A 19,431-nucleotide genomic window follows, 5' to 3' on the forward strand; every position below is an offset into this window, starting at 1 on the left:
ACTTATAACTCGCCAAATTAGTTTGTTAAACCGAGGGAGTAGTCACATGAGCCATAGTGAGTCGTTGTTGCGTCTGTTCATGAGTCATTGCGTTTTAACATGCGTTGTTATCGTCGATTAAGACTCAATTTCCACGCGTGCGCAGATGACGATCCCCTTCGTTTTTTTTCACCTGTGAGAACGAACATTCTTGAATTGTTGTCCGTCGTTTGTTTTGTGTTTTTTTGGAAATTTCTTTGTTGTTCTATTTGTGTGGCCATTTCATTTCAGGTGACTGTTACATGTGATACCTGTATAAATTAGCTAAAATGGAAATACTTTCTTTTTCGACTTATCTAAGATACGTTATATATGTTGACCCAACATGAGAGTACTATATGTGATTGAACAATCAGATCAGTTTATTTATGACAGTAAAAGGGTTTTGACGCTGAGCAAACCACCATCACACCCCATGCGAGCGTGTCATAATTGCAGAACCAGCTCTGTAGATATGCTCCAGAAATCAAATCACTCGTGTGTTCAGAAATGGTTATCACCGAAATCTGAACGCATAACATACGCTAACACTATACACTGACATTGTAGGGTTGTATCCAGGTCTCCAGAGGGCGCAATCTATTGAAATCCCGTTTTTCTCTCTTTCTCTGACAGTCCCTCACTAGTGATTGCCCATAATAATTTGCGTCGTGCGTCAGAATTTACCATGACCCCCATTACGTGATGGATCTCAACATGGCGACTACTCGACCCTTAGTTTTCACGTCGCATTTTATGTGACATTAGACTTAATGTCACTTTGCCCATGCAAATGTGTGCAAAACAATATGTCGGTAATATCTGGCCGTCTTTATATGGTTATATATAACAAAAACATTGTTATTTCCATTGCCGCTTTAATACTCATTACTTGGCCAGTAATCAATAAGGAATACGAAGCAAAACATATACCGTATATGTGTTTGAATAAGTACAAGATTAACCCATTTTCTAAATCCACTACTATTTTCTATGGAATCATGGCATTTTTGGAACACGCACAAATATTATTGAACTGTCTTTACACTTGGCTTCATTTGTTAGCCATTTTATATTTTTCTGATATTTTTCACAAGTACACAAATCAGCAGAAAGGCACTTTTCGTGCAAATTCGTTTACATGACAAATGAATGTAAAATTATTCTAAACAGCACTAGCAGATGCCAAACTGCGCTAGATATTCATTAGGCTATAGTTTATTTATTTGGAACACATAAGCAGCATGTGTTCCAGGTTTCAAATGGCGATATTTTAATTGTAGTCATACTGTGGAAATACATACACATATGTTGTAACCTTTAACTATTTTGAAATCTTAATGTCATGTATGCAAAGTTCAAAGGTACTTGCTATTTTACTTGGAGTTATTGTGAGCATATATACACATATACACTGTGACATTGACATTGACACATATAATAATATACATATACTGCGACATTGGTCTTTGTTCATTGAACTGTTATAGATACGTATTGCGACATGCATAATGTATACAATAACATAATATTAAAAAAATAATACATTTTCAAAAACAAGATGACTACCAGTCGGTCATTTTGACCCAACTGCCAAATGAATTACTATGGACATTATTCTCAACATGCATACTGTTAATAACAAAAAACGACAAAGCATGACCAACAAATACACGGATTCATTCCAGAGAGTAGGGTGTATATTGTAATTAAATGTGAATTTGCTATTTTTGTATTACTATATTTCATCAACTGAAAGGTGAATTTCTACATAGACATGATAATTTCCGTATTTATGTGAAGTATGTAAATTGTGATTTGATATGACTGTCCTAAGGCATTCCTTTCATATATGTCCAATTTAATGGAATGTTTCAGTGTTCCTACAAGAATACTATTGGATTACTTTAGTATTCCCATAAATATACTATTTATGGTAATATTTCTATAGAAATAATAATGGATTATGTAGTGCCGCAATAAGACCACAGTTGGATTATTCTCCTATTCAGATAAGAATACTATTGAGATTATTACCTAAGAATACAGTTGGATTATTTTAATATTCATATACGATTACTGGTGGACTCTTTTGGTATTCTTACAAAAATACTATTGAATAATTTCGTACTGCTGTAAGAATACTACTGAATTCTTTAGCACCCCAGTGAGAATACAGAGTGTAGTGTGAACACCAGTCATTGACTTGTTCTTGAAATTGTGACGTGGGGTTCATACTCTTATCAATGCTGTGTGCAATCTGCTTAACGTCTATGGTCTAGAGCGGAACTGATAACAACAGTCAGTCTACTATCAACATTTTATCGAATGTCATGTTCATCTAGTTGATTGAAAGTTATTAATTTAGACCTCGGCACGTGCTGATTGTCAATTGACTATTTTGTCACTTGTGAGATGCCAGGTGGTCAAAGTGGGGCTTCATATATTTGCATTGAAGATCTGATATCCTTAAATCTGCACTCTGTGTCTGGGGTATCTGATGTCAGAGCTGGTGACAACAGTTACAATGTATATTCGAATATGTTTTTTGTTTTGCCATTTTTTCCCAATAAATTAAGTCGGAGTTCGGAGCTCGATCGAGTGGTAAGCAAAATCTTGTGAAATGTTCACATACACAGATAGGACATATACGTATTTCCTAAAATTTGTATTTTTATAAAATTTGAAATGTTATCATTGTGAAGCCACTAAAATTGTATTCACAATTCTAAATGGCTTCACATATAAATACTAACACACACATCACTTCAGCCATTATCATCATCGTCACCACCGCAAGTATCATTGATGCAAGCACAATTACGATTATCACCTAACACACCAATACTAACACTACCACAAGCACTCCACTACAAACACTATAAATTTTGAATATTAACCGCAAAAATGTCAGTGATAACTACTTGTATAATTCGATTTTTTTTTTAAATCAAAATATAACAATACTCATACTATAGAGAATATATATACAAGCCCAGAATTGGGGAACAAAAGACAAAGACCCCCAAATAAAAGTTCTTTAATTCCAAATTTACACAATTCTGATCAAGACTGTGGGTTTATTGATATCTTCAAAGACACTTTCGAAAAACCTGATTCAGCAATTGGTAACATTACCAGTTCAAAGCACTGACCGTATGTCAATATGGAAATTAGACTAAGCATATGAATATCGCTATGGAAATTACACTCTACATATGAATATAGCTAAGGAAATTACACTCTGCATATCAATATATAGCTATGGAAATTACACACTACATATGAATATAGCTATGGAAATTACACTCTGCACATGGATACAGCGATAGAAATTACACTCTACATATGAATATAGCTATGGAAATTACACTCTGCAATTGAATATCGCTATGGAAATTACACTCTGCAATTGAATATTGCTATGGAAATTACACTCTGTATGTGAATACAGCTATAGAAATTACACTCTGCATATGAATATAGCTTTAGAAATTGACATAAGCATGTGTATATAACTGATTACACTCCGCATATGAATATAGAAGTGTAAATTTCACTCTGCATATGAATATAGCTATGGAAATTACACTCTACATATGAATATAGCTATGGAAATTACACTCTACATATGAATATAGCTATGGAAACTACACTGCATATGAATATAGCTATGGAAATTACACTCTGCGTATGAATATAGCTATGGAAATTACACTCTACATATGAATATAGCTATGGAAATTACACTCTACATTTGAATATACCTATGTAAATTACACTCTACATATGAATATAGCTATGGAAATTACACTCTACATTTGAATATAGCTATGTAAATTACACTCTGTATATGAATATAGCTATGTAAATTACACTCTACATTTGACTAAAGCTACGGAAATTACACTCTGCAAATGAATATCGCTATGGAAATTACACTCTGCATACGAATATAGCTGTGTAAATTACACTGCATATGAATATAGCTATGGAAATTACACTCTACATATGAATATAGCTATGTAAATTACACTATGCATGTGAATATAGCTATAGAAATTGACATAAGCATATGGATATAGCTAATTACACTCTGCATATGAATATAGCTGTGTACATTTCACACTGCATATGAATATAGCTATGTAAATTACACACTGTATATTAATATAGCTATGAAAATTACACACTGCAATTAAATATAGCTATAGAAAATACACTCTGCGTATGAATATAGCTCTGAAAAATACACTTGCGAATGAATATAGCTGTTGAAATTACACTCTGCATATTAATATAGCTATGGAAATTACACTCTGCAATTGAATATCGCTATGGAAATTACACTCTGCATATGAATATAGCTATGGAAATTACACTATATATGAATATAGCTATGGAAATTACACTCTGCAATTGAATATCGCTATGGAAATTACACTCTGCATATGAATATAGCTGTGTAAATTTCACTCTGCATATGAATATAGCTATGGAAATTACACTCTACATACGAATATAGCTGTGTAAATTTCACTCTGCATATGAATATAGCTATGGAAATTACACTCTACATACGAATATAGCTGTGTAAATTACACTCTGCATATGAATATCGCTATGGAAATTACACTCTGCAATTGAATATCGCTATGGAAATTACACTCTGCATATGAATATAGCTATGTAAATTACACTCTACATATGAATATAGCTATGGAAATTACACTCTACATTTGAATATAGCTATGTAAATTACACTCTGTATATGAATATAGCTCTGAAAAATACACTTGCGAATGAATATAGCTGTAGAAATTACACTCTGCATATTAATATAGCTATGGAAATTACACTCTGCAATTGAATATCGCTATGGAAATTACACTCTGCATATGAATATAGCTATGGAAATTACACTATATATCAATATAGCTATGGAAAATACACTCTGCAATTGAATATCGCTATGGAAATTACACTCTGCATATGAATATAGCTGTGTAAATTTCACTCTGCATATGAATATAGCTATAGAAATTACACTCTACATACGAATATAGCTGTGTAAATTTCACTCTGCATATGAATATAGCTATGGAAATTACACTCTACATACGAATATAGCTGTGTAAATTACACTCTGCATATGAATATCGCTATGGAAATTACACTCTGCAATTGAATATCGCTATGGAAATTACACTCTGCATATGAATATAGCTGTGTAAATTTCACTCTGCATATGAATATAGCTATGGAAATTACACTCTGCATATGAATATAGCTATGGAAATTACACTCTACATATGAATATAGCTATGGAAATTACACTCTACATTTGAATATAGCTATGTAAATTACACTCTACATATGAATATAGCTATGGAAATTACACTCTACATTTGAATATAGCTATGTAAATTACACTCTGTATATGAATATAGCTATGTAAATTACACTATATATGAATATAGCTATGGAAATTACACTCTGTAATTGAATATCGCTATGGAAATTACACTCTGCATATGAATATAGCTGTGTAAATTTCACTCTGCATATGAATATAGCTATGGAAATTACACTCTACATACGAATATAGCTGTGTAAATTTCACTCTGCATATGAATATAGCTATGGAAATTACACTCTACATACGAATATAGCTGTGTAAATTACACTCTGCATATGAATATCGCTATGGAAATTACACTCTGCAATTGAATATCGCTATGGAAATTACACTCTGCATATGAATATAGCTGTGTAAATTTCACTCTGCATATGAATATAGCAATGGAAATTACACTCTGCATATGAATATAGCTATGGAAATTACACTCTGCATATGAATATCGCTATGGAAATTACACTCTTCAATTGAATATCGCTATGGAAATTACACTCTGCATATGAATATAGCTGTGTAAATTTCACTCTGCATATGAATATAGCTATGGAAATTACACTCCACATACGAATATAGCTGTGTAAATTTCACTCTGCATATGAATATAGCTATGGAAATTACACTCTACATATGAATATAGCTATGAAAACTACACTCTGCATTTGAATATAGCTATGGAAATTACACTCTGCATATGAATATAGCTATGGAAATTACACTCTACATATGAATATAGCTATGGAAATTACACTCTACATTTGAATATATCTATGTAACTTACACTCTACATATGAATATAGCTATGGAAATTACACTCTACATTTGAATATAGCTATGTAAATTACACTCTGTATATGAATATAGCTCTGAAAAATACACTTGCGAATGAATATAGCTGTAGAAATTACACTCTGCATGTTAATATAGCTATGGAAATTACACTCTGCAATTGAATATCGCTATGGAAATTACACTCTGCATATGAATATAGCTATGGAAATTACACTATATATGAATATAGCTATGGAAATTACACTCTGCAATTGAATATCGCTATGGAAATTACACTCTGCATATGAATATAGCTGTGTAAATTTCACTCTGCATATGAATATAGCTATGGAAATTACACTCTACATACGAATATAGCTGTGTAAATTTCACTCTGCATATGAATATAGCTATGGAAATTACACTTTACATACAAATATAGCTGTGTAAATTACACTCTGCATATGAATATCGCTATGGAAATTACACTCTGCAATTGAATATAGCTATGGAAATTACACTCTGCATATGAATATAGCTGTGTAAATTTCACTCTGCATATGAATATAGCTATGGAAATTACACTCTGCATATGAATATAGCTATGGAAATTACACTCTACATATGAATATAGCTATGGAAATTACACTCTACATTTGAATATAGCTATGTAAATTACACTCTACATATGAATATAGCTATGGAAATTACACTCTACATTTGAATATAGCTATGTAAATTACACTCTGTATATGAATATAGCTATGTAAATTACACTCTACATTTGACTATAGCTACGGATATTACACTCTGCAAATGAATATCGCTATGGAAATTACACTCTGCATACGAATATAGCTGTGTAAATTACAATGCATATGAATATAGCTATGGAAATTACACTCTACATATGATTATAGCTATGTAAATTACACTATGCATGTGAATATAGCTATATAAATTGACATAAGCATATGGATATAGCTAATTACACTCTGCATATGAATATAGCTGTGTACATTTCACACTGCATATGAATATAGCTATGTAAATTACACACTGTATATTAATATCTCTATGGAAATTACGCACTGCAATTAAATATAGCTATAGAAAATACACTCTGCGTATGAATATAGCTCTGAAAAATACACTTGCGAATGAATATAGCTGTAGAAATTACACTCTGCATGTTAATATAGCTATGGAAATTACACTCTGCAATTGAATATCGCTATGGAAATTACACTCTGCATATGAATATAGCTATGGAAATTACACTATATATGAATATAGCTATGGGAATTACACTCTGCAATTGAATATCGCTATGGAAATTACACTCTGCATATGAATATAGCTATGGAAATTACACTATATATGAATATAGCTATGGAAATTACACTCTGCAATTGAATATCGCTATGGAAATTACACTCTGCATATGAATATAGCTGTGTAAATTTCACTCTGCATATGAATATAGCTATGGAAATTACACTCTACATACGAATATAGCTGTGTAAATTTCACTCTGCATATGAATATAGCTATGGAAATTACACTCTACATACGAATATAGCTGTGTAAATTACACTCTGCATATGAATATCGCTATGGAAATTACACTCTGCAATTGAATATCGCTATGGAAATTACACTCTGCATATGAATATAGCTGTGTACATTTCACTCTGCATATGAATATAGCTATGGAAATTACACTCTGCATATGAATATAGCTATGGAAATTACACTCTACATATGAATATAGCTATGGAAATTACACTCTACATTTGAATATAGCTCTGTAAATTACACTCTACATATGAATATAGCTATGGAAATTACACTCTACATTTGAATATAGCTATGTAAATTACACTCTACATTTGAATATAGCTATGTAAATTACACTCTGTATATGAATATAGCTATGTAAATTACACTCTACATTTGACTATAGCTACGGACATTACACTCTGCAAATGAATATCGCTATGGAAATTACACTCTGCATACGAATATAGCTGTGTAAATTACAATGCATATGAATATAGCTATGGAAATTACACTCTACATATGAATATAGCTATGGAAATTACACTCTACATTTGAATATAGCTATGTAAATTACACTCTACATATGAATATAGCTATGGAAATTACACTCTACATTTGAATATAGCTATGTAAATTACACTCTGTATATGAATATAGCTATGTAAATTACACTCTACATTTGACTATAGCTACGGATATTACACTCTGCAAATGAATATCGCTATGGAAATTACACTCTGCATACGAATATAGCTGTGTAAATTACAATGCATATGAATATAGCTATGGAAATTACACTCTACATATGATTATAGCTATGTAAATTACACTATGCATGTGAATATAGCTATATAAATTGACATAAGCATATGGATATAGCTAATTACACTCTGCATATGAATATAGCTGTGTACATTTCACACTGCATATGAATATAGCTATGTAAATTACACACTGTATATTAATATCTCTATGGAAATTACGCACTGCAATTAAATATAGCTATAGAAAATACACTCTGCGTATGAATATAGCTCTGAAAAATACACTTGCGAATGAATATAGCTGTAGAAATTACACTCTGCATGTTAATATAGCTATGGAAATTACACTCTGCAATTGAATATCGCTATGGAAATTACACTCTGCATATGAATATAGCTATGGAAATTACACTATATATGAATATAGCTATGGAAATTACACTCTGCAATTGAATATCGCTATGGAAATTACACTCTGCATATGAATATAGCTATGGAAATTACACTATATATGAATATAGCTATGGAAATTACACTCTGCAATTGAATATCGCTATGGAAATAACACTCTGCATATGAATATAGCTGTGTAAATTTCACTCTGCATATGAATATAGCTATGGAAATTACACTCTACATACGAATATAGCTGTGTAAATTTCACTCTGCATATGAATATAGCTATGGAAATTACACTCTACATACGAATATAGCTGTGTAAATTACACTCTGCATATGAATATCGCTATGGAAATTACACTCTGCAATTGAATATCGCTATGGAAATTACACTCTGCATATGAATATAGCTGTGTAAATTTCACTCTGCATATGAATATAGCTATGGAAATTACACTCTGCATATGAATATAGCTATGGAAATTACACTCTACATATGAATATAGCTATGGAAATTACACTCTACATTTGAATATAGCTATGTAAATTACACTCTACATATGAATATAGCTATGGAAATTACACTCTACATTTGAATATAGCTATGTAAATTACACTCTGTATATGAATATAGCTATGTAAATTACACTATATATGAATATAGCTATGGAAATTACACTCTGTAATTGAATATCGCTATGGAAATTACACTCTGCATATGAATATAGCTGTGTAAATTTCACTCTGCATATGAATATAGCTATGGAAATTACACTCTACATACGAATATAGCTGTGTAAATTTCACTCTGCATATGAATATAGCTATGGAAATTACACTCTACATACGAATATAGCTGTGTAAATTACACTCTGCATATGAATATCGCTATGGAAATTACACTCTGCAATTGAATATCGCTATGGAAATTACACTCTGCATATGAATATAGCTGTGTAAATTTCACTCTGCATATGAATATAGCAATGGAAATTACACTCTGCATATGAATATAGCTATGGAAATTACACTCTGCATATGAATATCGCTATGGAAATTACACTCTTCAATTGAATATCGCAATGGAAATTACACTCTGCATATGAATATAGCTGTGTAAATTTCACTCTGCATATGAATATAGCTATGGAAATTACACTCCACATACGAATATAGCTGTGTAAATTTCACTCTGCATATGAATATAGCTATGGAAATTACACTCTACATATGAATATAGCTATGAAAACTACACTCTGCATATGAATATAGCTATGGAAATTACACTCTGCATATGAATATAGCTATGGAAATTACACTCTACATATGAATATAGCTATGGAAATTACACTCTACATTTGAATATAGCTATGTAACTTACACTCTACATATGAATATAGCTATGGAAATTACACTCTACATTTGAATATAGCTATGTAAATTACACTCTGTATATGAATATAGCTCTGAAAAATACACTTGCGAATGAATATAGCTGTAGAAATTACACTCTGCATGTTAATATAGCTATGGAAATTACACTCTGCAATTGAATATCGCTATGGAAATTACACTCTGCATATGAATATAGCTATGGAAATTACACTATATATGAATATAGCTATGGAAATTACACTCTGCAATTGAATATCGCTATGGAAATTACACTCTGCATATGAATATAGCTGTGTAAATTTCACTCTGCATATGAATATAGCTATGGAAATTACACTTTACATACAAATATAGCTGTGTAAATTACACTCTACATATGAATATCGCTATGGAAATTACACTCTGCAATTGAATATCGCTATGGAAATTACACTCTGCATATGAATATAGCTGTGTAAATTTCACTCTGCATATGAATATAGCTATGGAAATTACACTCTGCATATGAATATAGCTATGGAAATTACACTCTACATTTGATATAGCTATGTAAATTACACTCTACATTTGACTATAGCTACGGATATTACACTCTGCAAATGAATATCGCTATGGAAATTACACTCTGCATACGAATATAGCTGTGTAAATTACAATGCATATGAATATAGCTATGGAAATTACACTCTACATATGATTATAGCTATGTAAATTACACTATGCATGTGAATATAGCTATATAAATTGACATAAGCATATGGATATAGCTAATTACACTCTGCATATGAATATAGCTGTGTACATTTCACACTGCATATGAATATAGCTATGTAAATTACACACTGTATATTAATATCTCTATGGAAATTACGCACTGCAATTAAATATAGCTATAGAAAATACACTCTGCGTATGAATATAGCTCTGAAAAATACACTTGCGAATGAATATAGCTGTAGAAATTACACTCTGCATGTTAATATAGCTATGGAAATTACACTCTGCAATTGAATATCGCTATGGAAATTACACTCTGCATATGAATATAGCTATGGAAATTACACTCTACATATGAATATAGCTATGAAAACTACACTCTGCATTTGAATATAGCTATGGAAATTACACTCTGCATATGAATATAGCTATGGAAATTACACTCTACATATGAATATAGCTATGGAAATTACACTCTACATTTGAATATAGCTATGTAACTTACACTCTACATATGAATATAGCTATGGAAATTACACTCTACATTTGAATATAGCTATGTAAATTACACTCTGTATATGAATATAGCTCTGAAAAATACACTTGCGAATGAATATAGCTGTAGAAATTACACTCTGCATGTTAATATAGCTATGGAAATTACACTCTGCAATTGAATATCGCTATGGAAATTACACTCTGCATATGAATATAGCTATGGAAATTACACTATATATGAATATAGCTATGGAAATTACACTCTGCAATTGAATATCGCTATGGAAATTACACTCTGCATGTGAATATAGCTGTGTAAATTTCACTCTGCATATGAATATAGCTATGGAAATTACACTCTACATACGAATATAGCTGTGTAAATTTCACTCTGCATATGAATATAGCTATGGAAATTACACTTTACATACAAATATAGCTGTGTAAATTACACTCTGCATATGAATATCGCTATGGAAATTACACTCTGCAATTGAATATCGCTATGGAAATTACACTCTGCATATGAATATAGCTGTGTAAATTTCACTCTGCATATGAATATAGCTATGGAAATTACACTCTGCATATGAATATAGCTATGGAAATTACACTCTACATATGAATATAGCTATGGAAATTACACTCTACATTTGAATATAGCTATGTAAATTACACTCTGTATATGAATATAGCTATGTAAATTACACTCTACATTTGACTATAGCTACGGATATTACACTCTGCAAATGAATATCGCTATGGAAATTACACTCTGCATACGAATATAGCTGTGTAAATTACAATGCATATGAATATAGCTATGGAAATTACACTCTACATATGATTATAGCTATGTAAATTACACTATGCATGTGAATATAGCTATATAAATTGACATAAGCATATGGATATAGCTAATTACACTCTGCATATGAATATAGCTGTGTACATTTCACACTGCATATGAATATAGCTATGTAAATTACACACTGTATATTAATATCTCTATGGAAATTACGCACTGCAATTAAATATAGCTATAGAAAATACACTCTGCGTATGAATATAGCTCTGAAAAATACACTTGCGAATGAATATAGCTGTAGAAATTACACTCTGCATGTTAATATAGCTATGGAAATTACACTCTGCAATTGAATATCGCTATGGAAATTACACTCTGCATATGAATATAGCTATGGAAATTACACTATATATGAATATAGCTATGGAAATTACACTCTGCAATTGAATATCGCTATGGAAATTACACTCTGCATATGAATATAGCTATGGAAATTACACTATATATGAATATAGCTATGGAAATTACACTCTGCAATTGAATATCGCTATGGAAATTACACTCTGCATATGAATATAGCTGTGTAAATTTCACTCTGCATATGAATATAGCTATGGAAATTACACTCTACATACGAATATAGCTGTGTAAATTTCACTCTGCATATGAATATAGCTATGGAAATTACACTCTACATACGAATATAGCTGTGTAAATTACACTCTGCATATGAATATCGCTATGGAAATTACACTCTGCAATTGAATATCGCTATGGAAATTACACTCTGCATATGAATATAGCTGTGTAAATTTCACTCTGCATATGAATATAGCTATGGAAATTACACTCTGCATATGAATATAGCTATGGAAATTACACTCTACATATGAATATAGCTATGGAAATTACACTCTACATTTGAATATAGCTCTGTAAATTACACTCTACATATGAATATAGCTATGGAAATTACACTCTGCAATTGAATATCGCTATGGAAATTACACTCTGCATATGAATATAGCTGTGTAAATTTCACTCTGCATATGAATATAGCTATGGAAATTACACTCTACATATGATTATAGCTATGTAAATTACACTATGCATGTGAATATAGCTATATAAATTGACATAAGCATATGGATATAGCTAATTACACTCTGCATATGAATATAGCTGTGTACATTTCACACTGCATATGAATATAGCTATGTAAATTACACACTGTATATTAATATCTCTATGGAAATTACGCACTGCAATTAAATATAGCTATAGAAAATACACTCTGCGTATGAATATAGCTCTGAAAAATACACTTGCGAATGAATATAGCTGTAGAAATTACACTCTGCATGTTAATATAGCTATGGAAATTACACTCTGCAATTGAATATCGCTATGGAAATTACACTCTACATATGAATATAGCTATGTAAATTACACTCTACATATGAATATAGCTATGGAAATTACACTCTACATTTGAATATAGCTATGTAAATTACACTCTACATATGAATATAGCTATGGAAATTACACTCTACATTTGAATATAGCTATGTAAATTACACTCTGTATATGAATATAGCTATGTAAATTACACTATATATGAATATAGCTATGGAAATTACACTCTGTAATTGAATATCGCTATGGAAATTACACTCTGCATATGAATATAGCTGTGTAAATTTCACTCTGCATATGAATATAGCTATGGAAATTACACTCTACATACGAATATAGCTGTGTAAATTTCACTCTGCATATGAATATAGCTATGGAAATTACACTCTACATACGAATATAGCTGTGTAAATTACACTCTGCATATGAATATCGCTATGGAAATTACACTCTGCAATTGAATATCGCTATGGAAATTACACTCTGCATATGAATATAGCTGTGTAAATTTCACTCTGCATATGAATATAGCAATGGAAATTACACTCTGCATATGAATATAGCTATGGAAATTACACTCTGCATATGAATATCGCTATGGAAATTACACTCTTCAATTGAATATCGCTATGGAAATTACACTCTGCATATGAATATAGCTGTGTAAATTTCACTCTGCATATGAATATAGCTATGGAAATTACACTCCACATACGAATATAGCTGTGTAAATTTCACTCTGCATATGAATATAGCTATGGAAATTACACTCTACATATGAATATAGCTATGAAAACTACACTCTGCATATGAATATAGCTATGGAAATTACACTCTGCATATGAATATAGCTATGGAAATTACACTCTACATATGAATATAGCTATGGAAATTACACTCTACATTTGAATATAGCTATGTAACTTACACTCTACATATGAATATAGCTATGGAAATTACACTCTACATTTGAATATAGCTATGTAAATTACACTCTGTATATGAATATAGCTCTGAAAAATACACTTGCGAATGAATATAGCTGTAGAAATTACACTCTGCATGTTAATATAGCTATGGAAATTACACTCTGCAATTGAATATCGCTATGGAAATTACACTCTGCATATGAATATAGCTATGGAAATTACACTATATATGAATATAGCTATGGAAATTACACTCTGCAATTGAATATCGCTATGGAAATTACACTCTGCATATGAATATAGCTGTGTAAATTTCACTCTGCATATGAATATAGCTATGGAAATTACACTTTACATACAAATATAGCTGTGTAAATTACACTCTGCATATGAATATCGCTATGGAAATTACACTCTGCAATTGAATATCGCTATGGAAATTACACTCTGCATATGAATATAGCTGTGTAAATTTCACTCTGCATATGAATATAGCTATGGAAATTACACTCTGCATATGAATATAGCTATGGAAATTACACTCTACATATGAATATAGCTATGGAAATTACACTCTACATTTGAATATAGCTATGTAAATTACACTCTACATATGAATATAGCTATGGAAATTACACTCTACATTTGATATAGCTATGTAAATTACACTCTGTATATGAATATAGCTATGTAAATTACACTCTACATTTGACTATAGCTACGGATATTACACTCTGCAAATGAATATCGCTATGGAAATTACACTCTGCATACGAATATAGCTGTGTAAATTACAATGCATATGAATATAGCTATGGAAATTACACTCTACATATGATTATAGCTATGTAAATTACACTATGCATGTGAATATAGCTATATAAATTGACATAAGCATATGGATATAGCTAATTACACTCTGCATATGAATATAGCTGTGTACATTTCACACTGCATATGAATATAGCTATGTAAATTACACACTGTATATTAATATCTCTATGGAAATTACGCACTGCAATTAAATATAGCTATAGAAAATACACTCTGCGTATGAATATAGCTCTGAAAAATACACTTGCGAATGAATATAGCTGTAGAAATTACACTCTGCATGTTAATATAGCTATGGAAATTACACTCTGCAATTGAATATCGCTATGGAAATTACACTCTGCATATGAATATAGCTATGGAAATTACACTATATATGAATATAGCTATGGAAATTACACTCTGCAATTGAATATCGCTATGGAAATTACACTCTGCATATGAATATAGCTATGGAAATTACACTATATATGAATATAGCTATGGAAATTACACTCTGCAATTGAATATCGCTATGGAAATTACACTCTGCATATGAATATAGCTGTGTAAATTTCACTCTGCATATGAATATAGCTATGGAAATTACACTCTACATACGAATATAGCTGTGTAAATTTCACTCTGCATATGAATATAGCTATGGAAATTACACTCTACATACGAATATAGCTGTGTAAATTACACTCTGCATATGAATATCGCTATGGAAATTACACTCTGCAATTGAATATCGCTATGGAAATTACACTCTGCATATGAATATAGCTGTGTAAATTTCACTCTGCATATGAATATAGCTATGGAAATTACACTCTGCATATGAATATAGCTATGGAAATTACACTCTACATATGAATATAGCTATGGAAATTACACTCTACATTTGAATATAGCTCTGTAAATTACACTCTACATATGAATATAGCTATGGAAATTACACTCTGCAATTGAATATCGCTATGGAAATTACACTCTGCATATGAATATAGCTGTGTAAATTTCACTCTGCATATGAATATAGCTATGGAAATTACACTCTACATATGATTATAGCTATGTAAATTACACTATGCATGTGAATATAGCTATATAAATTGACATAAGCATATGGATATAGCTAATTACACTCTGCATATGAATATAGCTGTGTACATTTCACACTGCATATGAATATAGCTATGTAAATTACACACTGTATATTAATATCTCTATGGAAATTACGCACTGCAATTAAATATAGCTATAGAAAATACACTCTGCGTATGAATATAGCTCTGAAAAATACACTTGCGAATGAATATAGCTGTAGAAATTACACTCTGCATGTTAATATAGCTATGGAAATTACACTCTGCAATTGAATATCGCTATGGAAATTACACTCTACATATGAATATAGCTATGTAAATTACACTCTACATATGAATATAGCTATGGAAATTACACTCTACATTTGAATATAGCTATGTAAATTACACTCTACATATGAATATAGCTATGGAAATTACACTCTACATTTGAATATAGCTATGTAAATTACACTCTGTATATGAATATAGCTATGTAAATTACACTATATATGAATATAGCTATGGAAATTACACTCTGTAATTGAATATCGCTATGGAAATTACACTCTGCATATGAATATAGCTGTGTAAATTTCACTCTGCATATGAATATAGCTATGGAAATTACACTCTACATACGAATATAGCTGTGTAAATTTCACTCTGCATATGAATATAGCTATGGAAATTACACTCTACATACGAATATAGCTGTGTAAATTACACTCTGCATATGAATATCGCTATGGAAATTACACTCTGCAATTGAATATCGCTATGGAAATTACACTCTGCATATGAATATAGCTGTGTAAATTTCACTCTGCATATGAATATAGCAATGGAAATTACACTCTGCATATGAATATAGCTATGGAAATTACACTCTGCATATGAATATCGCTATGGAAATTACACTCTTCAATTGAATATCGCTATGGAAATTACACTCTGCATATGAATATAGCTGTGTAAATTTCACTCTGCATATGAATATAGCTATGGAAATTACACTCCACATACGAATATAGCTGTGTAAATTTCACTCTGCATATGAATATAGCTATGGAAATTACACTCTACATATGAATATAGCTATGAAAACTACACTCTGCATATGAATATAGCTATGGAAATTACACTCTGCATATGAATATAGCTATGGAAATTACACTCTACATATGAATATAGCTATGGAAATTACACTCTACATTTGAATATAGCTATGTAACTTACACTCTACATATGAATATAGCTATGGAAATTACACTCTACATTTGAATATAGCTATGTAAATTACACTCTGTATATGAATATAGCTCTGAAAAATACACTTGCGAATGAATATAGCTGTAGAAATTACACTCTGCATGTTAATATAGCTATGGAAATTACACTCTGCAATTGAATATCGCTATGGAAATTACACTCTGCATATGAATATAGCTATGGAAATTACACTATATATGAATATAGCTATGGAAATTACACTCTGCAATTGAATATCGCTATGGAAATTACACTCTGCATATGAATATAGCTGTGTAAATTTCACTCTGCATATGAATATAGCTATGGAAATTACACTTTACATACAAATATAGCTGTGTAAATTACACTCTGCATATGAATATCGCTATGGAAATTACACTCTGCAATTGAATATCGCTATGGAAATTACACTCTGCATATGAATATAGCTGTGTAAATTTCACTCTGCATATGAATATAGCTATGGAAATTACACTCTGCATATGAATATAGCTATGGAAATTACACTCTACATATGAATATAGCTATGGAAATTACACTCTACATTTGAATATAGCTATGTAAATTACACTCTACATATGAATATAGCTATGGAAATTACACTCTACATTTGATATAGCTATGTAAATTACACTCTGTATATGAATATAGCTATGTAAATTACACTCTACATTTGACTATAGCTACGGATATTACACTCTGCAAATGAATATCGCTATGGAAATTACACTCTGCATACGAATATAGCTGTGTAAATTACAATGCATATGAATATAGCTATGGAAATTACACTCTACATATGATTATAGCTATGTAAATTACACTATGCATGTGAATATAGCTATATAAATTGACATAAGCATATGGATATAGCTAATTACACTCTGCATATGAATATAGCTGTGTACATTTCACACTGCATATGAATATAGCTATGTAAATTACACACTGTATATTAATATCTCTATGGAAATTACGCACTGCAATTAAATATAGCTATAGAAAATACACTCTGCGTATGAATATAGCTCTGAAAAATACACTTGCGAATGAATATAGCTGTAGAAATTACACTCTGCATGTTAATATAGCTATGGAAATTACACTCTGCAATTGAATATCGCTATGGAAATTACACTCTGCATATGAATATAGCTATGGAAATTACACTCTACATATGAATATAGCTATGAAAACTACACTCTGCATTTGAATATAGCTATGGAAATTACACTCTGCATATGAATATAGCTATGGAAATTACACTCTACATATGAATATAGCTATGGAAATTACACTCTACATTTGAATATAGCTATGTAACTTACACTCTACATATGAATATAGCTATGGAAATTACACTCTACATTTGAATATAGCTATGTAAATTACACTCTGTATATGAATATAGCTCTGAAAAATACACTTGCGAATGAATATAGCTGTAGAAATTACACTCTGCATGTTAATATAGCTATGGAAATTACACTCTGCAATTGAATATCGCTATGGAAATTACACTCTGCATATGAATATAGCTATGGAAATTACACTATAT

This window comes from Saccoglossus kowalevskii, chromosome 4, assembly GCF_978046115.1.
Source record: "Saccoglossus kowalevskii chromosome 4, keSacKowa6.1, whole genome shotgun sequence".
Lineage (NCBI taxonomy): Eukaryota > Metazoa > Hemichordata > Enteropneusta > Harrimaniidae > Saccoglossus > Saccoglossus kowalevskii.